At 37.1% G+C, this 14,112-nt stretch overlaps 1 protein-coding gene across 6 annotated transcripts in view; it reads left to right on the plus strand.

Annotated features, from left to right (window-relative positions):
• The window catches only part of SUGCT (succinyl-CoA:glutarate-CoA transferase), a 719,436-nt gene that overhangs the window by 50,043 nt on the left and 655,281 nt on the right, over positions 1 to 14,112 (plus strand). The window lies entirely within an intron of this gene.

Consider the following 14,112-nt stretch of genomic DNA (forward strand, 5'->3'; position numbering starts at 1 on the left):
ATATCAGTTTAATTGTTTATTATGCAAATATGTGGCATACTTTAAAGGTCTCAACAAGGATTTGTGTACTGTGTGACCTTGGGGAAGTCATTATACTGATCTGAACTTAAATGTCCTTGTCTCTAAAATGGGAATAAATCTGCCCCTGCTAGTGAGTCTGAGATATAATTCATAAAAGTCTCATCAAAATTGTAGTCTATAGATATTAAAGACATCGAGTAATTAAATGTGTTTCAGACTGTGTTATGTAAATTTTACATTTGGTATAATGCTAATTATACTTGGAACTCTTTTTCATGAGACTGTTAGAATGGAGAGCAGAGTCAGTAGTCAGAAGACTTGAATTCCCAGTTCTATCGTTATTGGTTGTGTAACTTTTGTCAAGTTACTTATCTCTTTTAACCTCTGTTTCCTGGTTATAAAATGGGAAGTGGTACAGCTGCCTCCCCCGCAGTGTTATTGTAAGGATTAAATGAGTGCAAATAGAATAATGCATACAAGTGATACAGTCTCAACATGCAGTGTATTTTCATACCTGAGTCTTCTACTCTCCTTCCTCCACAGTACTCTGGCCTTTCGCCTTCTTCACGCCATCAGCTCCAGCAAGTACACAGTGAACTCAGACGGAGAGGACACTGCCCTTGAGCAACCTAAACTCAGGGCAACCTCATCTGAACTGTCAGTCCTCATGTTCTAGTATTTCCCACATTCTCTGGCTTATTCTCAGATGCTGTCTGCGCTTACTTTATTGTATGTTGTGGTAAAGTGCAGTTATTTTTGCTTTGTAACTGAGCCCTCCCAAAAAAATACAAATGGAGGAATGTTTTCTAAGTTAAAAAAAGAAAGGATTTGTGGAACCTATGCTGAGATGGTGGAATAGCTAACCATTGAAGAAATAGTAATTGACATAGATACTTTGTTAGTTACCTGGAGCATAAAGATTACTAAAACATGTGGGCAGCCCACAGCCCCTCCGGGGAAGGAGATAGTTCATATGGAACCAAATGGTTACAAATCAGTTTCAGGAATGGACAAAAGTGCAATGAAGCACAGATTAGGAGGTGACTTAACGCTGTGATGATGGTGGTGTGTAGGCAGGTCTTAACAATGGAACAGTTAAGTTGGCTTTTGAAATATGATTAGTTTTGTTCCCAGGCAGAGAATGGAGGGAAAAGGCACTTTAGACAGTGAAATCAATCAAGCAAAGGAATTGAGGCATGAATGACAAAGTATGTTCAAAGAACTGTGCAAAGTCCTTATATGGATAAAGTGTGAGGTGGAAGATGAGGCTGGGAAAGTAGATTGAGGCCCCACAGAAGAACTTTATATGCTAGATTTTAAGCTTCGTCTCCATCCTGTTATCAATAGGAAATCATGAACTATTTTAAGCAGGGAAATGTAATGGTCAAATCCATTTTAGGAAGATAATTAACTGCAGGTAGAGAATTGCATTTAATAAGAGAATATCCTGATGGCAGTTGACCAGTTATAGATATATTAAAATAGTACTGGAGAGGAACAGAGAGTCTAAACAAAGCCGACTCAGTGGAGACAGTGGAAACGATGGATTGAAGAATGACTTAGCACATGAACTGAGTGATCAAAAGAAAGGAATTGAGATGACTTAAAATTGTTTAGTTGAGCCATTGGAGAAGCATCTGGGGATCTGGGAGAAATGAAAAATGTTAAGTAAGTTCAATATCGGGGGCCATGCAGGAGAGAATTTCAAGGGGAAGATAAAATGATCAGTGTGGCTCAGATACTATGCAGAGGGCATTTCTGTCCTTGTACTCCCATAGCCCCTTTTATAGTATCTTGATTTTAACATTGATTAGATGGTGTTCATCTGAGTATGCACGCATATATCCACCCATCCATTTATTCATTCAGCAAATAAGTATTGTATCCACTCCATACCAAACACTGTAATGTAATTATTTAATTGACTTCCTTCTTCCCTCAAGTAAGTCTGTGATCACCTCGAAAGCAGTGTGTCCTTTTCCTTTATGTCCCAGTACGAGTATGATGTCTATAATGCATTAGTTACTCAACAGATGTTGAGTTAATTGTTGAGCCAAATTGGATATGGACTGGAGAAAGAAACCATGAAATTAAATAATGAAGAGGTTAGTGTTAATCCCCCAAGAGCCATTTGCTAGAATGCTGGGAGAAGAAGTAAATTATAAGGATGTTTAGGAGTGAATTGGAGGTGGTAAAATAGAGATAATAAGCTTTCAATTCTTCAAGAATTTTTAGGTTAAACGAAAGGTGAGTTTGGATGGCAGCTGCCAGGGAAGAGAGGGTTGGAAGGCTTTGATAACACACATGCAGTCGGACAATGAAGTTCGCGAACTTGTGGCAACGATGTCGCTACCGTTTTTTGATATCAGAGGGATTATTCATTATGAATTTGTACCAACTGGATAAACAGTTAACCAAGTTTACTATTTGGAAGTGCTGAAAAGGCTGTGTGAAAAAGTTAGACGACCTGAACTTTTTGCCAACAATGCATGGGTCTCACATCACAACAATGCACCAGCTCAGCTGTCTGTGAGGGAGTTTTTAGCCAGTAAACAAATAACTGTATTGGAACACCTTCCCTACTCACCTGATCTGGCCCCCAGTGACTGCTTTCTTTACCCAAAGATAAAGGAAATATTGAAAGGAATACATTTTGATGACATTCAAGACATCAAGTGTAATACGATAATAGCTCTGATTCCAGAAAAAGAGTTCCAAAATTGCTTTGAAGGGTGGACTAGGTGCTGGCATTGATGCATAGCTTCCCAAGGGGAGTACTTCAAAGGTGACCATAGTGAAATTCAGCAATAAAGTATGTAGCACTTTTTCTAGGATGAGTTCACAAATTTAATTGTTAGACCTTGTATGTTTTCTTGAATGCAAAAATTGTGTCAATATATAAATTTTAGAGAATGGCCCCCTCGTGCAGCATTTAAACTGTATACAAGTCTTAAAAAAGTCAGCCTTTTGCTTTGCTATATGGAAAGGACAGTAACTTTGCTGACTGAATGCCCTCTAAGCTGAGGCTGTCTAACATTCTGCTTACTTCTTCAGGTTACTCAGCAGTCTGTCCCACCCCTAGTCAAGTCCTCATTAACTTTAAGGCAAATGCTTTTCATATTTCCTCTTGTCTCCTTAAGAACCATTCCCCCAGTTTCTCTCAGTTCCATACTTCCAATTCAGCATATATCTTTGCTATCAAATGCCAATTTATATGTTGTATAAGTCAGGGTTCTCCAGAGAAACAGAAGCATTAGACTACATACAGATATATGAGGAGATTTATAGGAATTGACTCCTATGGTTATGGAGGCTGAGGAATCCCACAGTCTGCCATCTCCAAGGTGGAGATCCAGGAAAGCCAGTGGTGTAATTCAGTCCAAGTCTGAAGGCCTGAGTATTGGGGGGATGGGAGTTGGAGAGGGGCAGTGGAGTAAATCCCAGTCTGAGTCTGAAAGCTCGAGAACCAGGAGCACTGTCAGAGGGCAGGAGAAGATGGATGTGTCAGTTTAAGCAGAGAGAGATAATTGCCCTTCCTTCACATATTTGTTCTATTCAGGTCTCAACAGGTTGGATGATGCCCACCCACATTGGTGAGGTGATCTTTACTTAGTGTAGTGTTTCAGATGCTAATCTCGTCCTGGGATACCCTCACACACCCAGAAATAATATTTTACCAGCTATTTGTGCATCCCTTAGCACAATCAAGTTGACACATAAATTGAACACATGTATTGCCTCAATTTCAAGAATGTCTACCTTAACAAATAACAGCTTATATTTATTGAGCCTTACTTTGGGATCAAAGTGTTGCAGAAAAACTGTTGTAGGAGGAGGGTTCTTGGCTACACCAAGAAAGAATTTGAGAGCGAGCCAGATAGTAAAGCGAAAGTAGTTTATTGAGTAAAGATCTACTCTATAGGCAGAGCAGAGGTTGCCTCCGAGTGAGAGACAACCTTGACTTGATGTATAGCAGTAATTTTTATTTGGTATGTATTTTATATGGAAATGAAGGGGAGGAATATTCTATTAGTTCTAGGAAATGGGTGGGTTTTTCACAGAATCGGGAATACACCCATTTTTTGTGCTTATGTGGTCTTCAGAAGTGTCATGGTGGGTATGTTATTTAGTGTGGAAATGTATTTTAATGAGGGTTTATGAGGCTGGAGGTTACTTGGAGGTGAATCGTGTTGCCATCTTGGTCTTGGCCAGTTCTGGCCAGTTTGTGCCACATCCTGGTTTACTGTTGTTTTTCACCCTTAGTTGACCTTCTATTGTTTTCTGTCCTTGGGTGTCCTGCTGTGTCCTATCTCAAAAACTATATATACATTACCTCCTTTGGTCCTCATACAAATTCATGTGGTAATACTAATTATCCTTACTTGCAGTGATGAAACTGAGGCCTAGAGTCTTGGCCAGAATCACAAGGCTAGTGCCAAGACTCAATCCTTAACAATAAAGATAAATTACCTCAACTTTTTGTAGAAAACTGCCATAATAAACTACTCCAAAATCTCAATAACTTTATACAGTGGAGTTTATTTCTTATGTCAGTCTAGAATGAGTCACTGGGGGCTTTGCTCCATGCAGTCATTCAGGTATCCAGCCTTCTTAACCTTTATGATAAATTAAAAAAAACGAAAGTAAAGTTTTCTTTGCAAACCACCAGTTGTGATGAGGAGGTTAGGAAAGGCCCCATAAATGAGGGGGCATTTAAGCAATGGTCTAAAGGAAGCGAGGGAATGAGTCATATAAAATCATATCGAGGAGAAGAGCATTCTAAACAGATTAGTAAGTGCAGAGGTCCTCAGGTAGAAGTGAGCTTGCCTTGTTCAAGAAACATTGAAGAGTTGATATAGTTGGAGCAGAGTGAGTGAGAGGAAAATGAAGATTTGATTAGATGGGTAGTTAGGGACCAGATCCCATGGGGCCTTGTGGGCAGCTTTAAGGATTTTGGCTTTTACTCTGAGTGAGATGGCAAGCCCATGAGGGATTTTGGAGCAGAGCAGTGGTATAACATGATCTATATTTTGAAAGAGTTAAGCAAGGAAACCAGTAAAGAGTCTATGTGTGAGAGGCTGAGGGTGCCTTGAACCAAGAAGATAATAGTGGAGCTGGTGAGAAGTGGACATATTTTAAAGTTAGAACTGACAGAATTTGCTGAAGGCTTGACGTAGAATTCAAGAAAAGGAAAGAAATCAAAGATGACTCTAAAGATTTTTGCCTGCACAGCTGGAATGGTAGTATGTTGATTAGTGGTAATCTGCTCTAATAAACAAGTCCCACATCTCCATGATTTAATAGTTTATGCCTTTCTTATGTTTCATGTAGTATGAGTCAGAATGGGCTTTGTGCTATTTAATCGTTCCAGAACCTAGGTTCTTTCATTTAGTAGCTCACCTATTACGTAGAGTCCTGCATCACATCATCTGTAACCAGCTGTCAGATGAAGAAATAGTGTATGTAGGATTACTCTAAATCAAAACAAGATAAATAGGAAGAAATCCTCATCTGTGCATATCATAATGAAACTGTGTAAAATCAAAGACAGAGAAAACATTAACAGGAGCTAAAGGGGGAGGGGAAGACAGATTATTCTCAAAGGAATGAGTTATCTTACAGCTGAGTACTCAATAGCAGCACTGGAAGCTAGAAAATAGTGGACAAATATCTTTACCAAGGTGCTGAAATAAAACAACTCACAGTTCTCTAACCATGAAAATATTCTTCAAAAATGATGAAGTCAAAGACGTTTTCCAATAACACTATACTGAGAAAATTCATTTAGTAGCAATCCCCTACTAAAAACAATTCTAAAGGCTGTTCTTCAGGCAGAAGGAAAATGAACTTAGATGGGTAAATCTAAATGAATGTTAACTGTATAAAGCATAACATCATGTGGGTATTAAGAATATATATGTATACACATATTACATATGCATTAATATATAATATGAATAACACAAATATGATAGCAATGGCAAATAAGTCGGGAGGGGGTGAAAGGGTTGTAATGCTTTTGCATTGTCCAGGAGGAGGATAGAGGTAAAGATAGACTGATAATTCCAAGGATATATGGTATATTTTGTAGGCTAACAACTAGAAAAATAGAAAAGAGCATAACTTTTAAACTAATGCAAGGGACAGAGAATGACAACAGATATGCAAGCAATCCAAAAGAAGAAAGGAGAGACAAGGAAACAATAGTTGGAACAAATATAAAGGATCTTAGAAGATGACTGAGGCGTTAAACCCAAATATATCATGCAATTATTTTAAATATAAAAGTATTAAAATTCCCAGTTAATATCAAAGATTGTCAGACTAGATTAAAAAAAAACCCAGAATCCAACTGAATGTTATTTATGAGACACATCTAAAAGAAAATAATTCACAAAAATTGAGAAGAAAAAGATGGAAAATGACATAGCATGTACATAGTAGCTAAAAGAGAGCTGGTGAAGTTTTATTAATACTAAACAATAGACATTAAAGGAGAAAACAATATGAAGCAAAATAAGGGATACTTGATAATGATTTATGGCTCATGATTCACATGATTTATAATGATCAATTCACCAGAAGTTTGACAATTATAAAGATATATGTCCCCGACATGACGTCATAATATATAAATCAAAAATTGAAAATAGCTATTAGGAAAAAAACATAAATTCACAATTATAGTTGAGGATTTTAATACATCTTTCTCAATAACTGATAGGACAAATGACCAAACAAATCATTAAAGTTTGAAAGATTTGGATAATTGGGTAATGATCTTGACCTATTGGAAGGAAACCTTCAGAATTTTAAAGCAAAATATTTAACCTTGAATTCCATATCTAGACAAATCAAGTGTAAGAGTAGAATAAAGATTTTCAGACATAAAAGTTTTATTCAAATTCAGAAGTTTTACTTCCTTTGCATATGTTCTCAGGAAGATACTGAAGGATGTTTTCCACCAAAATAAATGAATAATAATAATAATAATAGTAATAATAATAATAGAGGACCTCGGATCCAGGAAACAAAGGATTCAATAGAGGAAAGAGATGAAGGAAAACCCTTGATGACAAGGTGTAGAGCAGGCCTAGAGAGCATCTGGTTCAGCTTGGGCAAGAGGTCACAGGACTCCAGGAGGTTGTCTCCAATGTAAAAAAAATGGAACTGAGAGAGTAGCTGATGTGTTCTGTCATCATATGGGAAATTCAATTCTATTGATTGGAAAGGTAGGGGGAAAATTTAGGGATAAGCATGGTAAACTAAGCACGCCAAAAAGTGAGGAAGAGAAAGATAATGGAGCTCAGAAATGGACAATATTTCCATAGTTCTAATAATATAAATACTGGTCAAAATCTGTCATATAAGTATGGGAAGGGAAATGGTGTGTGATAGCAAAAGCCACACCTTCCATATTAGAAAGCTAATATTTGATGTCTGAAGTTGAAATTCAAGAAATAGTAATATGTGTATCATTTAACGTATTGAGGTAAATACACTAGAGGAAACAGCTAAAAGGGATGGAAGTGGTCGTCTTAGGGTAGTGGGATTTAAATGTAGGGAAATGTGACTATGGTTTTTTGTTATTCATCCTGGAATACTATTTATCTTACAAACTAAGTATATATATTACTTATATGAAATAAAAATTAGAGCAAACCTGAGGTTAGCAAGGGCATTAGTGATGTCTGCATTAAATGTTATCGAAGCACTTCTTGCTGGAATTGGGGTTCACATTGTAGTGGGATAATATCAATTAGTAAACACATTAGATGTTAGGCATTGTTCATCACTTTGCATGTATTAATTGATATAATTTTACAACAGCGCATCAAGGTAACTTCTATAATCATTCATAGTTTTTGAGCAGGAGAACTGCAGCACAAACAGGTTAAGTCACTTGTCCGGGATTGCTCTGCTGTAAGCGGTAGGTAGAGCCAGACCTTGACCAGGCAGCCTCACTCAGTCCTGCTTTTATCACGTCATAGTCTCCATTGTTTGTTTTCCTGGGAGGAAGTGCAGCTGAAAGAGGTGAGTTACATATCTATACACCTTTGACCAAACTAATCCCATTGAATTGTATTTAGTAAAAATTCCTGAACTTTAGGCATTTGGAAGGCACAGATGTAGGTTTTCCCCATTTTTATATTTCTTTGGTTATTTCTGTCATAATTAGGAGAAAGGATTGTGATTCCTGAGCTCACTCTCTGGTTGGAAACCCATTGCAAATTTTTAAGGTTGTGATTTATCCCTCTCTGTATGTCAGAACTATGGACTGGGAGCAGGGAGTTGGGGTTATGGTGACATTTTTCATTTCATTGTGGGTTTAAACTGAGATTTAGTTAAAGTAGAAAGACTGTATAGAAAGGAGGCAATATGTATATGTACGAGCTAATTCAGAGGGAAAATTGATAGGTCTTGATGGTGTGAAATATGAGTCAAAGGACTGAGAAAGATCCCCAAAATTTTTGGCATAGACATGTATTTTAGGGTCTATCAGAATTAGTGATGTCTCTTTTTTTCTGGGCCATATTATACTTTGATATTTTTAACGACAATGATGAATTTTTAGGATACCAACAAACAATGACTAATTGAAGAGTTTCATATATCATTTCTTATCAAATGCAAATAATATTTAGAGATAGCTGAAGGTTTTTAACTCATATGCTATGGATGGTTCTGGATTTTGGAACTATTCCATTAGTAAGTAGAAATAGAGGAGGACACCTCATAGTCCAGACCTTTTAGGAAATACCTGGCTATAATTATCTTTTGTAGGACAGAGATCATGGAACAAAAATGAAGGTTTCTTACTGCTTTCATCCACAGGAATGCCTGTTCTAACTTGTTTACTTGTTTTGGGAGACAAAAGTGTTTTAAAAGTATTTCAATGTTTTTGTTGTTTTTTTTCTTTCCTTTTGTCTTGGTTCAGAAATACAGATAGATCACAAGAAAGCATGAAGGAACATGACTGGCTAGTACCCTTTTTACGTAAGAAGGAAAAAGGGATTACAGGGCAGCCAGGAGGTTCAGGCCACATAAGGATGTTCCTGGTGGAGTTTTCTTTTCCACTCTTAACTGTCCACAGAAATGCTATATTTCCCCTCTCTCAATATTAAATTGAATGGCAAGTTTATAGAATCCACAGCTGAATAGAGCAGAGGTTTGCTGCATCGAGGTTTTTAGTCTCTTCTTTAACTGCCCGATACTATGATTAAGCCAGGGCCGCAGATACTGTGTGAGGTCTGCCCCCTTCCCTGAATTGTTTCCGAATTACTCTTGTCTCCATCTCTGCTCACAGTGCTTTTTTTAGTTATCAAAGCACACCAGCATGCTGTGCGTGTCTACCAATCTTCATCTAATTTCTCCTCTGTTGTGTAGTCTCTGAATGGCCGTAGAAACAGAAAACAAAATGGGGCTGATGGAGGACCCAAATTCTGGTTCTGGAAAATTGTCTTTTTTTACATGCAGTTTATGGATTCTAGAATTAATGACTGTGCCAGGCTACTGTTGGAAAATCTTGCATTTGTGTGCACAGATGTTTGGCTATTTGCCATGTGCTAATCCTTCTGGAAAAAGATGGGTTTGAAAAACCATTGCTAATGTCCCTTGTGTCATGCAAGGTTAGGGAGTTCCATTCCAAGAAAACAATTTACACAATTTAAAAAAAAGGGATGAAAGAATGACAGGAGAGTCTCTGAAAAATTATTTTATTTTACTCTTTGGGGAACTAAGCAAATATGCTACTTTGTAGTAGTAATGTTTCTATTAAAGAATGGAAGAAGCTTGGCTCCTAGTGCTCCAAACGAGAAAAAAGAAGGTGTTAATTGGATGTCATCATGATCAGTCATCTCAATTATAAGTCAGGTCACCTTGTCTCTGAGAGGTAGTGACCAGGCCAGGTCTGTGGAGATTTTCCATGGATGAACCTCTCTTCACCAGGCGTGTTAATGGTAAGGATGGTGATTCTGTTGTTTGTACCTTTAAAACAAATGTTAATCAGACACAATAAAACAAAAATAAAAAAATAAAAACTGTATCAGCAAGCACAACAACAAAAAGAAAACAACAACAACAACAAAAAAGTGCAGATAATACCTTAACATAGACATTAAAAGGGACCTTGTTAAAAAAAGAAATCTCTTTAACCCAACTTCTTTCCTTAAAATTCTAAATATTTTGTTTATTGCCATATAAAAAGCATCAACTAACTAGGACCTTGTGAAGATGAAGAAATCTATTCTCATCTCTGGCTGGTTTTCCTTAGAATAGGAACATGTGGAAAAAAGTCTGTTTTTTCTACTCATTTGAAGGTGGCCTGTGTGATTCTGGTTCAGAACAGAACCCACAGGATTTATCACTCAAGAATGTGCTTCTTAATGCTTTGCACCAACCATACTTTTAGTAGACATTCTCCACTAAAAACGGAATGTGATGTTATCCTCCCTTTTAAGTTTTTTTTCCTTTTCCCCCCCACTTTTGGTCTTTATTGTATCTCTTCGTAGGTATTTTAAAAATATTTTTTAAAAAATTAGTTTCAGGTGTACAAAACAACAGAGTTATTAGACAATTATATACCTCACAGAGGGATAACCCCAGTAATTCTGTTACCCATCTGACACGGTACAAAGCTATTACAATATTATTGACTGTATTCCCTATGTTGTACTATATGACCTTGTGACTCTTTTAAAATTATAGTTGGCATTCAATATTATTTTTTGCAGCACTATACACAATAGCTAAGACATGGAAACAACCAAAATGCCCATCGGTAGATGACTGGATTAAGAAACTGTGGTACATTTATACAATGGAGTATTATGCAGCCATAAGGAAGAAAGAAATCTTACCATTTGCAACAACATGGATGGATCTAGAGAACATTATGTTAAGTGAAATAAGTCAGACAGAGAAAGATAAGTTCCATATGATCTCACTTATTTGCGGATTCTAAAGAAAAGAATAAGTGAATGAACTAATCAGAAACTGTTTGGGAGACAATGAGGAAAAACTGAGGGTTGCTAGATGGGCGGGGGGAGTGGGGGGTGGGGGGGAGGGTGAGGGGATTGGAGGGCAGTCGGTGACCACAGGATGGCCACGGGGTTTGAAAATTAATCTGGGGAACGTAATTTGGTGGTTACCAGAGCGTAAGGGGGTTGGGGGGTGGGGGATGAGGGTGAGGGGGATCAAATGTACGGTGATGGAAGGGGAGCTGATTCTGGGTGGTTCTACTAACAATTGTCACCCCAATAAATTAAAAAATAAAAAAAAAAAAAAAAAAAAAAAGATAAAAAGAAACAGGCCAGATTAATTTGAGTAATCTCTTCTACTTAATCCATTTTGTCCCACATATTATCACTTCATCATCTAATCAATGTGAATTATTAATGAGATATATTTTACGTTACTTGTTTCTCACCAAGTCTTGGAAATCTTTGTGTATATTATCCTTGCCGCATATCTCCTTTCTCACAAGGCACGTTCAAGTGCTCTGATGTCACGTTTCATGGGGCTGATGGCTGCCATCCTGGCCAGTGCAGATATAGATAAGCAAATCCGAGGACATTGGTTCTCTCGGTTTCTATGGGCGGGATAGGGAAGAATTGTCCATCTGGACATAAAGAATTTAAGGAAGCTGCTGGGCTGACGATGAGCATTAGAACAGAAATGAGACCGAAGAGCCAAATGTATTAAAGACGGAAATAGAACACGCAAGAGAAGCTCAGAAGAAGGAAGACTCGGAAATGCTCCATTGAAGGGCTTTGTCCACTGTGTAAGCTCTGAAGACACATCACCCCACGAAGTTCTCACAGCTATCTCTGTCATCTGAGGAAACTGAGGCCCACAGCACACGTACAGCTAGGAGGTCGGGACCACAGGATTCAAAGCCACATTTGTGTGACTGCGATGCCGCCCTGAAGTTTCAGTAAGGCACCGCGGGGATCAATTATGTTTGCGCCAAGGTAGAAAAGTTTCTGCTGGAAAGGTTTGTCAGTAAGTTACTATGGATTTCAAAGTAACTGGCTCTGCGTGGTTTTCATCCCAAGACCGACTGGAAAATTTAGGCAGAATAACATCCTCATTGTAACTAGAGGCCAGGCATCGCTCGTCGGCAACTTTACTCACTTCTTCGGCAGAAAGGCATTTTTGAATTCAGAATGGAAGTATCTTTAGTGTTTTATTTTTAAAGGAAGTGCATGTCCATTATAAAATGTCCAAAAGCATAAAAAAGAAGAGCTTCCGAAATTCCTCTTCCCATGCTGCCAGAATCACTACAGATGGTTTTGTATAACTAGAATAAAGAGGGTCCACACAGTAAAAAAAAAAAAAAAAAAAAAAAAAAAAAAAAAAAAAAAAAAAAATTATAGTTGGCATTCAATATTATTTTTTATTAGTTTCAGGTATATAGCATCATGCTTAGAAATTCATATAATTATGAAGTGATCCCCCTATAAGTCTAGTACCCACCTGGCACTATACACAGTTTTAAAAATATTATTGACTATATTTCCCATAGTGCACTTTACATCCTTGTGACTCTCTTTTAACTACCAATTTGTGCTTCTTAATCCCTTCATCTTTCTCACCCAGGCCCTCACATCCCCTCCCTACTAACCATCAGTTTGTTCTCTGTATCTGTAGGTCTGTTTCTGTTTCGTTTGCTTATTTTGTTCTTCAGATTCCACATATAAGTACGGTATTTATCTTTCTCAGTCTGACTTATTTCACTTAGCATAATACCCTCTAGGTCCGTCCATGTTGTTGGAAATGGTTAAGGTTTCATTCTTTTTTATGGCAGAGTAATATTCCATTGTATAAATGTATGATTTCTTTGTCCAGTTGTCTATTGATGGGCATTTCGGTTGTTTTCATATTTTGGCTATTCTAAGTACCACTGCAGTGAACATAGGGTGCACATATCTTTTTGAATTAGTGTTTTGTGTATATTTGGATAAATACCCAGGAGTAGAATTGCTGGGTCATAAGGTAGCTCTATTTTTAATTTTTTGAGGAACCTCCATATTCCATAGTGGCTGCACCAATTGCAATCCCACCAACAGTGCACAAGGGTTCCCTTTTCACCACATTCTCGCCAACACTTGTTGTTTGTTGATTTATTGTTGATGGCCATTCTGACAGGTGTGAGGTTATTTCTCATTGCGGTTTTTATTTGCATTTCTCTGATGATTAATGATGTTGAGTGTCTTTTTATATGCCTATTAGCCATCTCTGTGTCTTCTTTGGAGAAATGTCTATTCAGATCCTTTACCCATTTTTTTAATAGGAATTTTTTTTTGTTTTTTGGTGTTGAGTTGTATGAGTTTTTTTTTTTTAATATAAATTTTGGATATTAATCCCTTATCAGATGTATCATTGGGGAATATCTTCTCCTATTCGGTAGGATGTCTTTTTGTTTTGCTGATGGTTTCCATCACTGTGCAAAAGCTCTTTTAGTTTGATGTAGTGCCATTTGTTTATTTTTTTCTTTGTTTTTTTTGCCTGAGTAGATATATCAGTAAAAATATTACTAAGGATAATGGCTGAGAATTTACTGCCTATCTTTTCTTTTATGAGTTTTATAGTTTCGGGTCTTACATTTAAGTCTTTAACACATTTTGCGTCTATTCTTGTAGATGGTGTAAGAAAGTGATTTGGTTTCATTTTTTTTTGCATGTATCTGTCCAGTTTTCTCCACATCATTTATTTAATAGACTGTTTTTACCGTACTGTATTTTCTTGCTTCCTTTGTCATAGATTAATTGACCATATAGGTGTGGCATTATTTCTGGGCTTTCTATTCTGTTCCATTGATCTATGTGTCTTTTTTTTTTTTTATGCCAGTACCATGCTGTTTCGATTACTATAGCCTTGTAGTATAATTTGGTATCAGGCAGTGTGATACCTCCAGATTTGTTCTTCTTTTTCAAGAGTGCTGTGACTATTTAGGGTCTTTTGTGGTTCCATATAAATTTTAGTATTATTTGTTCTAGTTCTGTGAAAAATGCCATTGATATTTTGATAGGGATTGCATTGAGTCTGTAGATTGCTTTGCATAGTATGGACATTTTAACTATATTAATA

Source organism: Rhinolophus ferrumequinum, chromosome 20 (genome assembly GCF_004115265.2).
Source record: "Rhinolophus ferrumequinum isolate MPI-CBG mRhiFer1 chromosome 20, mRhiFer1_v1.p, whole genome shotgun sequence".
NCBI classification, from domain to species: domain Eukaryota; kingdom Metazoa; phylum Chordata; class Mammalia; order Chiroptera; family Rhinolophidae; genus Rhinolophus; species Rhinolophus ferrumequinum.